Below are 14332 nucleotides of genomic sequence, written 5' to 3'. Positions count from 1 at the left end.
CACCTGTGGGGGGTACTGAGGAGTCTGTATGGACCCCACATGCTTGTATGTATGCCCGGCAATGTCGAGGAATGCTCCTAATGAGAAAACAAATGTGGATGATTCGGGGGATGTCTTCCCAGATCTGGATTAGGGAATCACTAAACCTCCCGAACAGTCTGAGGTGTCCCACAGGTGTTGGATTTAGGCTGGAGGAGCGGGGTGATGAGTTAAAGACTTTCTAGGGCCCCGTCCAGCTCTCCTAGACTAACTGTCTGTCTCCTGGAATCTCCTCCATACTCTCAAGACTGCCAGGAGGTTTGCTGTGTCTCCCAACACAATGACACGTATTGATGTATGTCCGTGAAGGTTCTCAGTCATCCAGGTCATCGTAGTCTATGGAGCTTGGAAAGAAAACATCTGGACTTCTTTGAGTTGCTTGAAAGTTGCTCTGACTAAAGCTTTGTCAGAAACTACATTTCAAGCAACTCAAAGAAGTCCAGACGCTTTTCTTTCCAAACTCCTTAGACGTATTGATGTACCATCTTGGAGCAGTTTGACTACCTGTGCAACCTAATTGGGTCCAGGTGTTACCTCACACTACCATTAGTGACACTGATGAGTTAGGGAAACAATGTCAGAGACCTCCACCTGTAAAACCATCCCTGTTTTGGGGGTTGTCTCATTGTAACCCCTTTAGCACACCTGCTTTTAATTTAATTAACACCAAAGCAGCTGAAACGGATTGACAACCTGCTCTGATATTTAACTGGCCAGATCAGTATCTCCAAAGTTTGAAATTGATGCTGCACTCCACTTTGAAGTTATCCTTTCATTCCTTTTTGAGACGTGTATGATGTTCCATTTATTTTATTTCATTGTCAGTGCTTGAGGCTCTGACTAAAGCTTTGCAGAGATGAAGATAATAATCTAAAGATCCCAGGGTTGGTAAAAGCGAAATAACCACCTGCTTCCATCCCTACTCTTAATATTTCTCCTGTGAGAAGATGCTGTAAAAAAAAAAAAAGACTAAAAGAACATCTTATCTATCGCTGCACTTCAGATCCTCACCTGACATCATCACCATCCTTTTTGACGTGCCATGTCAGAAACTACATTAACATAGACCTCTGGGTCCCAGAGCAGTTAGAGATGGTTCAGCCTAACCAGTCTCCACCATGGCATCTCACTCCAGTTTAGAGGCTTCCTCTCAAAAAACAAAAATAAAAAACCCCTTGCATCCTCCTCACCCGACACCCCTGTCAACACACGCACCCCCAACCCCACCCGTAGCGGGCCGTGAGACCCGAGTGCTATTACAGGTTCCAGTGTTGCCTAGCAACTGGCTGGCGGAATACAACTGGGGCTGAATGTGTTGGAGATTTAACACCATTTATGGGGGTGTCAGCGTGTTTAAACAGTACGTGAATGTGTCTGCATGCATTGGTGTGTCTGTTGGGGCAAAGGGAACTAGTGTCAGAGGGATGTGTGGACATGTATGAACCGTATGTAAATGTGTCACCGGTGCCCTGTTCTTCCTGTAACTTCCAGGAAATATACCGCTACTAAACTTCCTCGCAGGTGTGATCATAAGAAAGTAGATGACCAGGTGTCTGTCATCTTGATCTCTGGATATGTTCAGCTTTTACTGAGGCGGAGCACCACGTGTATTACTCTGAAAACCCTGCCCACCCAAAGAGAAAACAACTGTTGGTGTTTCAACATTAAAATCGTAATAAAAGAAGACTTTAGCTGGATAAAGGATAGCTGGAAAACATTAGATTTTACCACGTCAGTCATTATTTTTCCTAAATCTAATGAGGTGCTTTACTATATTGTCAAAGTTGGTTAGCAAAATGGCTTTAACCAAAAGACATTATCAGAAAAGAACTTTTTCTTGAAGCATTTTTAAACATTTGACTTATAAGTGACCTATTGTTTGCTGGACACATCAGGATATGACAGTTTGTCCAAATCTACCTGCTGACGTCTTCAAACCTGCATCTACTTGTATCTGTAAGGCTCTTTACTTTCTTTGTATACTACCTCACCACACAGCAGACAAAACTGGAAGGAGGTACCTACTTGCAAACTAGTGAAGAGTGATTGCAATGTTTGGGATATCAGTGTGTGCCGGACTTAACTGTTCCCCATCTTGAAAGACTGGTTTTTGATATTTTGGACCCACTCTTTACAATGTTTCTTAAAATTATCAAGTTTTGTGGTCATTCGCTTTCTTAAGGTCCCAACACAGAGTTTTAATCAAGTTGAGCATTGCACAACCTGACCTTGGGGCGAGCCTGCTGGGATGAGCGCTCCTCGGAAAATTGCAGCACTGTGTTAATGTAAACCTGAATGCTCCAGACCATCAAACTGCTAAAACATCTACATTTATAGAGGTGCTTGAGGTGCTTACACTTGCTGGTTATAAACAGCACCTAGAACATACTGAGACTCTTAATTACTATGGAAGCTTTGAGGGTATAGTTAGTTTTCCAAAGACTGCACAGACTTCAGTGAAAACTTTATTTTTCACACGATAACACATACAATTCTCATGAAGTCATGAGCAGAAAGCAGTCAGCTCAACATAACAAAAAAAAATCAACATGCTATATTTCAGATGTTCAATATGCACAAAATTTAAACAGGACATAACGAGACTAGCTATGTAATCATTGTGGCAGTGTTATGCTAGGCTAAGCTAACTGGCAGCGAGGCTACGGACTTCATAAACAAACACCATCTCAGTTAATCAAAGAAGCAAAACGACTGCTTTAAATAACATTTCCTGTTTTAACTTTTGTTTCAACTTTCTTCCAATTCTCACATAAAACATAATTTGAACCCTTTACATCAGTTTGCCTCGGAGAGTTGTCCCGTGAGCTTTGCTGTGAAAGCACGAGTGCCCTGCTGCATAATGAAAGCTCACTCTTGAAGTTAATGTTCCTGCCATGGCTTGATGTGGTTTTCATCTAACAGAGCTAATTCAGGTATTTTTTAAGGGGTCACACTCTTGGTATAGAAAATTCAAATTGCAAAGGGCGGCTCTTCCAGATAATGTTTCCTCTTATTCTCTCATTTGTGTTGTTGCCTCAGCTGCAAATTAGGTTTATATTGTGAAATAACATTTCGGCGCCTTGAAGGCTGAGGTGTAAATGGAAAGGAGCACTGCTTGTGTAATATATAAGGCAATCTGTAAACAGAGGGGTTTCAAATGTTTTTACTGAGAATATGTTTTTATATATTTATATATTTTCACTTTATTGTATTTGTGTGATGATACACATTTGTCATTCCTCAACAAAAGAATATTTTTTCAATAAATCCTGTGTCCCGGAGGCATTCTCAAACAGGTAGATGGTGTCCCTGATGAAATCAATATCTGCACGGAGCTGGAAAAACTTCACTTTTCTGATTTGATTAGTCGGATGTTTCAGGTGTGAAGGCTTCCTTATATTTGCAATCCTTATTTTGGACATTTAGATGAAATAAAACTGTTTACATTTTCTTCAGCATTGTAAGCAGTTCATCTGATTCCCACCCCTACATTACTTTTGTCGTTCTATCTTTTTTCTCCATTTCTTTTCTCCCCTCACTCTTTTTTTTGTATTCTGCTTGTATCCATCATTCAAATTCAGAAATCACTGACACTACGCTCTTGCTGATTAGATCCTAAGCTTGCCCTGTAGTTTAAAAAAAAAAACTAATTATTTAAAAAAATTAATATGACAAAATGCCGCTTCAAAAAAACATTTTTAATTTATATTTGTCAGATTTTCAATAATTAGGACCATGTGTCATGTATGTTAGACAGCACCCTGTCAGTTCCTCAGTTTAAAATTACAGCATGTCTGAGATTCCCATATGAAATTCATCTCATCATTTGCCACTATCTAATTAAACCGTCAAATCATCTCAGCTGAGAGCCATAAAATCTGCATTAAAAAGAAAAAAAAAACTACATAAAACTGTTTTTTATTTTTTCCCAGATAAAAACTGAAGTTGGACAAATATCACAGTGAAATCTGCACTGCTGTCATTGTGAATTATTAGGTCTTACTATTTTTTAATTGTCAAGATTGAAGATTTTAGTCCTTTTTAATTTTATGACATAATTCTATTTGTGCTAAATAGATAATAAAACTGTTTTTTCTTTAGCATTTCTACTGTCCGGCGACAGCAAACCAACATCAGAGTAAAAATGTTAATTTTCCAAATGCCCTTTCAAGCCTTTCTGCATATGAATGTCTAGTTTTATAGCAACTGGCTGCACATTACCTGAGGCGGCATGTATGTACTTATGAGAGAAGAAAATAAACCAAGAGAACATGTTAAACTTTACCTTAGGCACTGCTGACACAGCAGCTTGTCAGCTTGCATTTTGTAAACAACTGTATGCAAAGTTGTGCAACTTAAATGATGTAAGGTTTTCAAAACTCAACATACTATATAGTAAGTAACATTTAATTAGAAATTTTATTTGAGGGCCTACTTTCATTGACCAAAGTACTACACAAAGTATGCCTATCTAAATATATGAATGCCATATATGCTGTAAATAGCAATTTTATTGCTTCAATAGAGTTTTGAATAGAGCACGGCTCCTTACTTTACTTTCTACTCATAGCTCTTGTGCAGCTGAAGGTGCTCTGTGTAAATTTCAGAAAACTATTGTTATTAATGACACCTGTTGGCATAAAGTGTACGACATCATCTTCATCTTGTTTGCATGACCCAAAACAGCAGAATCAGCAGTCACACCAGTTTTATTTGTTCCTATTTGGAGTTTGTGTTGGAGTCTCCTGGGAGCCTGTTGTTTGTTGGCATTAGTGAATAGTGGACTCCATTTATAAGCTACTGTTAGCTAGTGTTGCTCACTGTTGACGCTAGGTGCCAAATAGAAGCACAGAGGCAAGACACTTGGGAGCATAAGCGTCACATCCTTTGGATTTTCACAGAAAATCCCACAATGTCCCACATGCTTCACACAGAAAACAGGCTGTTAGAGGCAACCAAGGGAGTCAAGGAAGGGATTCTGAAAGCTGCACAATGCATGTAATCCATACTACTTTTTAAATGAATTGGCTTTAAAAAACAATTATATGTTTAATATTTTTAAAGGCTTGGAAGTCAATTCCTGCATTCACGGAAAAAGGTGCAGTAATATATTTATTCCCTCCTGTCTTGTTCAGTTTAAGCTGCTGCAAGTCTCTTGTTTGAAAATCATAACTGAGGTACTGTTGTGTTTGTTGCATTTTACATATCTGGCATAGAGTTTTCTGTCATTCACCATCAGGCAGAAATTGTTTGAGTTGTCGTCTGCCTTGCTGGATGGGATGCAACCACCAGTTGAGAAAACATGTATTCACCGACCAGTTAGCGAGCGGTCAGGGAATAAACATTTTTCCTTAGCAACCAGATGATCACGGACCAGTCTCCATCTGTGTGACTGGGAACTTACTCCTACATTGGTACACGTTCTAAACAGCAGACAAATTCACATCAAATCATAAGTGATCACATGATTGACCTGTATGCTAGCCACTACTTGCAGATGAGCTAAAAATGCTATTTAGTCATAAATGAGTAGATGCTAAAAGGGCAAACTGGCAGATTTAATCAAATCCTTCATGTAGTCACAGTCAGGGGTTGTGAATTTGTTTCTCTTTTACCCACCTCCACTGGTTTCCTTTGGAGGTGGGCAAAGGAAACCAGTGGAGAAACATTAAACATTCATTAATGTTTAATGTTTCATAAACATTAGTGAATATGAAAATGGAAATAAACACTGGATATGTTTTTTTTCATTCTCCTCTTCTAAAAATGTCTGGCTGATACATTGAGTTTTCTTTTAAAATGCTTGAATATGTGTATTAAGCCTGTGCCTGTCACCATGCAATTTATCTTTAAAATTTTGCTTAACCTCAATAGTGGCTACCAGGGACATATACACAAACAGATATTCTTACATCACCCGAGCTATGGATTCCAAATCCAAAAGAGTAAAGGTTGCAGGGGAAAATAGACAGTTTAACAGTTGATAAAAAACTCATCAACACTCCTGGCCTAATGTGATAATAATCATTGAACTGCGTGTGGACTGCATGTAGTCAAAATTACATTAAAACTAGCGTAATTTTTAAAAGCTTCAAGGCTGCTATCTGTAGAGGAAGGCATTATCTACTTTAAAGGCTTAAACCCTTAAAAGCTTATAATTTGGGCTGGATCAGGTGACCCTAAACCCTCCCTTAGTTACGCTGCAATAGGCCTTGACTGCAAGTGGGACTTCCCATGATGCACTGAGCTTTTCTTCTTCACTGACCTCTTTAAACTTTATACACCAATACTGCATTTAATCATTAGTAATTATTAGTTTTGGGTCCTCTCCACAGTGTCTGTCCTGTCCTGTCTCAACAGATAACTGCACTTCCTGAGCCCAGTTCTGTTGGAGGTATCTTCCTGTTAAAAGGGAGTTTTTCCTTCCCACTTTTGGCAAGTGCTTGCTCATAGGGCTCTTGTGATTGGTGGGGTTTTATTTGTAATATTGAAAGGTATTTTCCTTACAATACAAATCGCCTTGAAGCGACAGATGCTGTAGATCAGTGTTATATGAAAAAAATTGAATTTAATTGTTACATAGGCTGCTTTATAGCTACTATGTTTAAGCGTAGTGCCTAAAATACTAATATGTTTCATGGATTGGTGAATTAAACAAAAACCTGGTCACCGTGGCAAACTATCACAAGACCTTTCAATTTAAGCGGAGCCACAGTTACACATTTTCATCATTACTATACATAAAAAGGAAAATATTATCATCTTATCTAATGCATCTCAGCTACATACCACAGTGATACCACAATGCAAATCTATGTGATGCCCTTAATATTAATTAGGAGGATCTGTCTTTCAATTAATTTTGACTCCTTCATGCTGGCACTTGTGAAATCAGGTTTCCAAGTAGTGTTTTACACCAAAACACAAAGTAATGGTGACAGATACCAATTTGAATGTAAGTGTCTGAGTAACGATTGAAACTCCAGTCGAGTGGTAAAAAGCCATTACTGTCCACAAAGGCTGGCTAATGGCGATAATCTTTAATAGCTGCCTCTGCTCAGTAGTTTCCTCGATTCAATAAGAAAATTAGTGAGCTGAAACAGTTATGCTCATTCAAGTCATCTTTCCCAGCCTGCAGGCTTGTGTATAATACAGATCTCAGCGATAAAGATTTTTGCAGTGTCAGTTTGGATCTAATAAGTCTTAAAATTGTGTGAGCTGCTCATTTCTGGCACATAAAAGTCTCCTCTGTGCCCGTCAAAGAGATTCAGGTACGTGCTCTAATTATATCAACATAGGTGTTTGTAAACATAAATATGCACACACACTCATACAAAACACTCATGAGTACCCAGACAAACAAACATGTCGCTGTGTGGATGCCGCGGGGCTCGTAAGCACACTCATCTGCACACGTCACAGTCAGTCAGGCGCTCATGTAAACTTGTTTTCTGCCCTCCATGAGTGTTACAGCAGCTCATCTGCCAACTGAGACTGCTCGCTGAATGAGTCCACGGTCGAGCATCTCTCCACTGACTGTTTGTTACTGAACAAGACGTTTTTAACCAGAGAAAATCCCTTTCAACAAGAAAGATTCAAGATGCGTTTTATGTTTTACTTCCAAATTGTACCTGCACGAATGGAGGTCTAACATCTATGCAGAGGCTCTCTCATCTCTGGATTTAAAGCTCCATAGGGGACGAGATGGAAAAATAGAGAGGGTAACTGGGACAGCACCCAGGATAATATGCAGAGCAAAGGCACATCCTATATGCAGTAATATAGAGAGAAGCTCATTAGCATGCTCAATTCAGAGAAGCACCTGTGAGAAAACTGTGTTTTGTTTTGTTTTTTCATTAATTGTTTTACCATCGCTTGAGTGGACTCATGAAGTAAGTCTTTGGAAACTAAACTGAATATTCAGCTATTAACTGAAAGGAACCAGGCCTGTAAAGACATCTTAAGGCAGACACTTCAGTTTTGCTGGAGACCAATCAATAAAGCAGCATGGGCATTTTTAATGTGTGTCTTTTATCTTAGCCTTGATCCGTGTGCTAATAGGTTGTGAAATTTGGCAAAATGAGTCATGTCTGCACCTGAAGCACTCTAGCGCCACCACCAGGTCGTAGTTAAGTGCATGGTTATTTGCAATACCGCTGCACTGCATTAACCTGCTAGCAATCTAATCTGCCACTAGTTTAAGTGGTAGCAACCAGTCTGGGAATACTCACTTTGCCTTGGCAACTGGTGGTTCCCAGGCGGTCGCCAACTGGGCTCTAGGCCCGTGTGATTGAGGCCTAAGCTGACAAAGTGGTTGTGCTGGCGTATCACAGTAACATTATGATCTACCTAAAAAATAAAAAATTTAAAAATTTAAGAAAAAAAAAAAACTTGCCAAAGAGACTTTTAAGGAAGATGAGAAATTGCAGCATTTCACCTCAAGAGGGCATCTCAACAAAAAAATAATTGTTTTGGCTAATAACGGTTAATGTTCCCTTAAATAGAAAGCACAACTAAAGATATGTGTAGTTTATTATATTACCATTAATATCTATAATGTAATTCCATTTTGAAAAAAGTGTATTTATTGTAACATTTTTATAAAATTTGAAAAAACTCTTGTAGGCTGCCATTTTTGACATCAGATTATTGCGATGGTCTTGATTCCTAAAGCCAGACAAACGTGTTTGCTGTTAAACTTTTCGATTTGAACCTCAGTGTAAAATAATAGAGGAGGGAAACACACCAAACTGAAACTGTCCGTCAATAAAAGATCACAGAGGTGATCAGAGGTGGCGGCTTTGTGGCAATTACTCGTCTATGCATCCAATGTTTTAATATAGCTCCCTTCCAATTTTTTATTTTTTATTTTTATTTTTTTACCATCACACACAGAGAAACATGGCCTACAAATACCTGTCTCCCACGTATCTGCTGACCAATGCACTTTTTCTTTAGTTTCCACTGAGATCAGAATCGTGACCGCTGGTTTGCTATCATCCTGGATGTTTTTCATATTTCGTAAAGCAAATTTCTGCCCGACATCCGAAGGCTTTTAGAGTCCATGTGGGAGAAAATTGTGGCACTTCGTTTGGTTTTAGCAGTCGCTTTTAACAAGCAGCATTTGTGAGCTCTTGTAGTCGATTACATGCATCAAATCCATGAAGAAAAGTGCTGACAACAAAGCTTAAACACTGCTTGCATCTGTATTTTCAGAGGTGTTCATTTTAATCCTGTTACATACCGACTACGTGATAAAGTGGGAGGAAAAAATAAAATCTAATTGTGTGACGTGTGTGGCTGAATGGTATTAAACCGCTCTTATTAAAACATGATCTGCTGACATTTAATTCCTGGATTTTTTTTTTTTTTAAGTAAATGTCAGCACCTCACTTTTATGAGGATTATTAATCAATTCAGCAGTTGTTGGCTCTTCTGAATAGAGTAAAACTCCTCACCTCCCTTTGCAGACACCTTCAGTCTTCTACAAATGTGTTACTTTAATGTAATTCAAGTTTCCCGCCTGGGATCAGTTACTGTGTTTCTATATTCAATTCACACTCATCCCTTTAAACAGGAACATAGAGGTACATTTAAGTCCCAGTGTTTCTTTTCCTTTTGCACATTTATGGGCCAGTGGAACACACACTTCATCCCAGTAAGTGATGAAGAAGCAATGTAGAAGAGCGCTGTGAGAAGCTTGAGACATTTTACTTTCCAATCAGTACACAACGACCTTGCAGTCACATGTCGAAGAGCCGGATGAAAGACGACCTTGGAGAGCTTGGATTGTTTCATTTTGCTTGCCAATGCCTGCCGTCATTAATAGAAGTATGCAGTTGGGAGTTAATCCCCCTTTAATATGCTGTAGGAGTCGTGTTCTGTATGTCTCATGTTAAATATATGCTGTGTAAAAATAAATAAATGTGTGCAGTCTTGTCTATCATTCTTAGCTGTAATATGGAGGAGGCCTTCACAAATACAGAAACAGAATCTTCTGATTATTCCTGATGCTTAAAAATTGCAATAGTCCTGCAATTCTTTTTACAGTTAAATCTTTTTAATTGGTAAATACTGTTTGTATTCCTTTTACTTTATTTACAATATATTACCAAATTCCCTCACCCACCCAAATCATTGAATTCAGATGTTCCAATAAAGTCTGCGGCCACAGGTGTATAAAATCAAGCACTCAGGCATGCAGACTGCTTCTACAAACATTTGAGCAAGAATGGGTCGCTCTCAGGAGCACAGTGAATTTCAGCATGTTACCTCGATAGGATGCCGCATGTTCAACAAGTCCAGTTGTGAAATTTTCTCACTACTTCAACACTACACTCAGCTGTTAAAGTGGAAACAATTGGGACTGACAGCAACTCAGCCACAAAGTGGTAGGCCACATAAAATCACACAGCAGGGTCAGCGGATGCTGAGGACCATAGTGCGCAGAGTTCGACAACTTTCTGCAGAATCAATCACTCCAAACCTTCAAAATTCATGTGGCTTTCAGATTAGCTCAAGATCAGTGCGTAGAGAGCTTCATGGAATGAGTTTCCATGGAGAGCAGCTGAGGCCAAGTCTTGCATCACCTAGTGCAATGCAAAAGTGTTGGATGAAGTGGTGTGAAGCACGCCACCACTGGACTCTAGAGCAGAGGAGACGTGTTCTCTGGAATGATGAATCATGCTTCGCTAATGGATTTGGAGTCTAATGGATTTTAAAGTCTAACTGCATTGTACCAAGTATACCCATATGGAAAAGAAATAGTAAAAACATATATGATTTACTCATGAAAGTGGCCACTTTCTCATTACTTTCATATATATTTTTAGTAAGTATACAAAACATACAAGTTTCATTATATCATTTTTCAAGGGATCTTATATGTGTTTTCACTCTTGTATGCTTTTCATACAAGTTTCATACAAGACAGATAAAAACTTTATGAGATTTAGTCCTGTTCAGTTTAGTAGCCGTGTGCAGGTTTCCCTCTCTCTGTTCCAATATATATATATATATATATATAAAAAATAGATGAAGCCATCATGCACTGATCTGTGAAATCCTTTGGCAGGATATATTTGAGAATTCGGGGATTTGCCATGTTATTGTTGTGAAACCAAATGTGACAAACCAGGGGATGATCGGACTAAAAATGAGGAACACTGCATGCTCAAAACTAATATCATGCAAATAAGCCTTGAAACTAGTGACTGGGTTTATAAATTCAGTAGCACCGTTTTTTAAATCAAGGAAATAAATCATGTGATATGTTAGTTTTAATAGAAGTTTATGGGAGAGATGACCTGACTTCCTTTTTCTTAATCAGAGGAGTTTCTCGCTGGTGGCCATTACAAGTTCGGTTAGCTTCAGACTCAATCTCATTTGACTTTATTTTTATCGGCCTTAGAAAAAACCCCATAAAAGAGTAAACTAACGTTTCTTGAGTTTATTTCCTGGATTATTTGACAAAGATATCCTGGAATATTTCTAGTAAAAAACTGGAACATTTTTCATTTTAGCACAGATAAACATCAGTTATTCATTCTCCTATGAAATGTGTGTGTCAATCAGCATAATTACCATTTTAAATTAGCTCTGATCTGCTGTTTGCAGATTATGTAGGATGCACAGAAAACATAGCGAGTATGTGCCACTATAAGAAACTGAATCAAAGTATTAACGAGCACTTTTAAAACCAGGATAGGTACTTTTGCAAAGAGCGGTTACGTATGGAGTTTTTTTAATCCTTTCCCACATTAAGACGAATTTGATGACCTCCCCTGTAAACATAATTCACCTATAGCTTTGACATCTTAGTATATAAGTGAAGACACCCATTAGAATAGTTTCCAGGTTTTTTCAAGGGTATTCTGCACAAGTAGAGACCACCCTCGCTAACATCTGACACGCACACACCAGCATTTTGTTATGTAAGAAGCCAGAAATATGACAGAAACCACAAAGTTCAGAAAACAGCTTCAAGGCTAGTAGGCTTTTAAGGGGTAAAAAGATAAAAGAAGTGTCTTGTAGTACTCCATATCAATTTTCTTTTTGAATAATCACCGTGTACTGTATCAGGAACTTTATAATTGGTTAGAGAAACTATTCCTGTCAGTGTTTGTCATCAATGTGCAACAAGACCAACTGGTTTGCTGATGTCATTTGTTCTTGTCAGAGCCTTTGTGGACTCTGTTGCGGTCAGCTGTTTTCACTGAAGCACTAGCACCCGTCCCTGCCATAACTGGTGTGGAGAAAGCATGTAACGACTATGCATTTCTAATGAGGAGATTTTCTGTTCTCATAAACAGCAGGCAGGAGAGTGGAGATAAGGACTTAGAGGAGAAAGAGGGGAGGGAAGTGGAATAAATCCCAAATTTAAGGACTGAAGGGTCTTTTCACAACATCAGTAGAGTGTTGGCTTGAAATGTGTGTGCTGTGTGTGCGATTGCGTAAATGTGTGTTGCATGAAGGAGTGGGAGTCATCCTTTCTAGAGGCTGCTGTGCCAATTTTTGGCGTGCGTTCACGCGTTCACGCATGTCTGTTGCATGGCATAAATTTTATGGTGCGACCATATACGAGAGTGGGTGTGATTGTTTGCATGACAGAAAGCAAGAGAGAGATAACTTAAGGGGGAGTAAGAAGTAAGAAGTAAGAAAGAAGACATGATGAACACCACTGAACAAAGACATCAAGCAGTTTTTGAAGATTGCAACAACAACAAACAAAAAAACCCCGCCAGTACGTCTATTCATCATCCCGTGCTGTGTGACAGTTTTCTGGCTCCTCTTTTTGATAGACAATGAGTTTCAGAGAGTGGACTTAAATCTGAAAGGAAGAGACAAAGAAAGAGGGGGGCAAGTCAGATAAAAAGAGACAGAGAGAACACCAATTTTGCCCTCTCAGCTGACGCAAGGGGGAAATAGCATGTTTCCCCTTGTCCATCACAGACTCAAGAGCTACTAGCTTAATTATACAGAGCAACAGAGACTGAACAGACTGTATGTGTGTGTGTGTGGTTGTGTGTGTGGTTGAGAGAGCGACAGTTGGATTCGGATGCAGTGTATTGGCTTGGAATTAACACGAACAGAAAGATGGAAAGGTTTAATTAGATGTATTCCCCCTGAAAACTAACACAGTTTGTGTATCTGTGCGGCTGACATTATTAGGACATAATAACCAATCTCATACGCGCACAGGGAGACAAACAATTTCCTCACAAGGAAAAATTCTCAGTCTTGGGGTTAAGTTAGGGTGAAGTTAGGTGGATAACATGTTGAAAGAATATTTAAACTTTGCAGGAAAGGAAATGTGGGGGTTTTTTTCTTTACAGGACTGAAAAGATGAAAAGCACTCTCATGCTTGTGCGTCAAATACAGGGTCGGGGCATTAGCTTAAAGACTAAAAGCAGAGGGAGGACTGCTCAGTTGATTAATTTTTCCATCATGACTAATTCCTCATGTTTTTTCAAACATTAGTTTGGAAAGGCTGATGCAGTCGGTGAGCACAACTTTTACTTTTGGTCAATTTTACCAGATTTAGCTAGAAGGTACTGACCTCTCCAGCTCCGGTACATTATTTCACCTCAGTGGCATGTGGTGAATTTTGTAGAAAGGCAAGCAGAGATGATGACAGGTGAATTAAACCATGTGTGACACAGTTAATCATTAATATCTACGGGGGATTCAAAAAATATTCAGGAAAATTTAAGGTGGTGACTTAATACAACTGGATAAACTCTTTTTTTAGATATGCTATTGTGAAATTGCTGCTAACTTTACTGTTTTTTTAAAACCCAGACAACCCAGGCCCCCTCCATTATCAAGGCTTTCTGTGCTAATATGCAGGAGTTATCATTCAAGACCTTTTTCACATCACACCACACTAACTCCTCTATACATATCACACATTTTGGGCAAGGTGGTAAGTAAGAGAAAACTTATCGGTTTAAATGAACAGTTAAGCGGGCTTGTTTACTTGCTAATACTAGCTCTACAAACAGCATATAATAACTGATCTCAGAGCAGTGAAAGTAAAGCCAGGCACAGCTTGGTGACACTGGTCTAGCCCGCTGGATTATCCACAAAGCCCATGTGCAAGCAACTAGAAAAATCTGCTGGCGCGCTAAAGTCATTGTTAACGGGCATCCAGATTAAATCGCTTGCCCACAGAGATTTCAATGGGATCCCAGTCAAGCAGTCAACCTGCTTCCAGAGACAATAGCCAACTGCCACAAGGTGGAAGTCATTTAAAAGACAGAATCAAGCAAGAGGCTTTATGACAGAATACTGT

This window comes from Maylandia zebra, linkage group LG8 (assembly GCF_041146795.1).
Source record: "Maylandia zebra isolate NMK-2024a linkage group LG8, Mzebra_GT3a, whole genome shotgun sequence".
NCBI classification, from domain to species: Eukaryota; Metazoa; Chordata; class Actinopteri; order Cichliformes; family Cichlidae; genus Maylandia; species Maylandia zebra.
The sequence above is the reverse complement of the archived record's forward strand: the minus strand, read 5'-3'. Positions refer to the sequence as shown.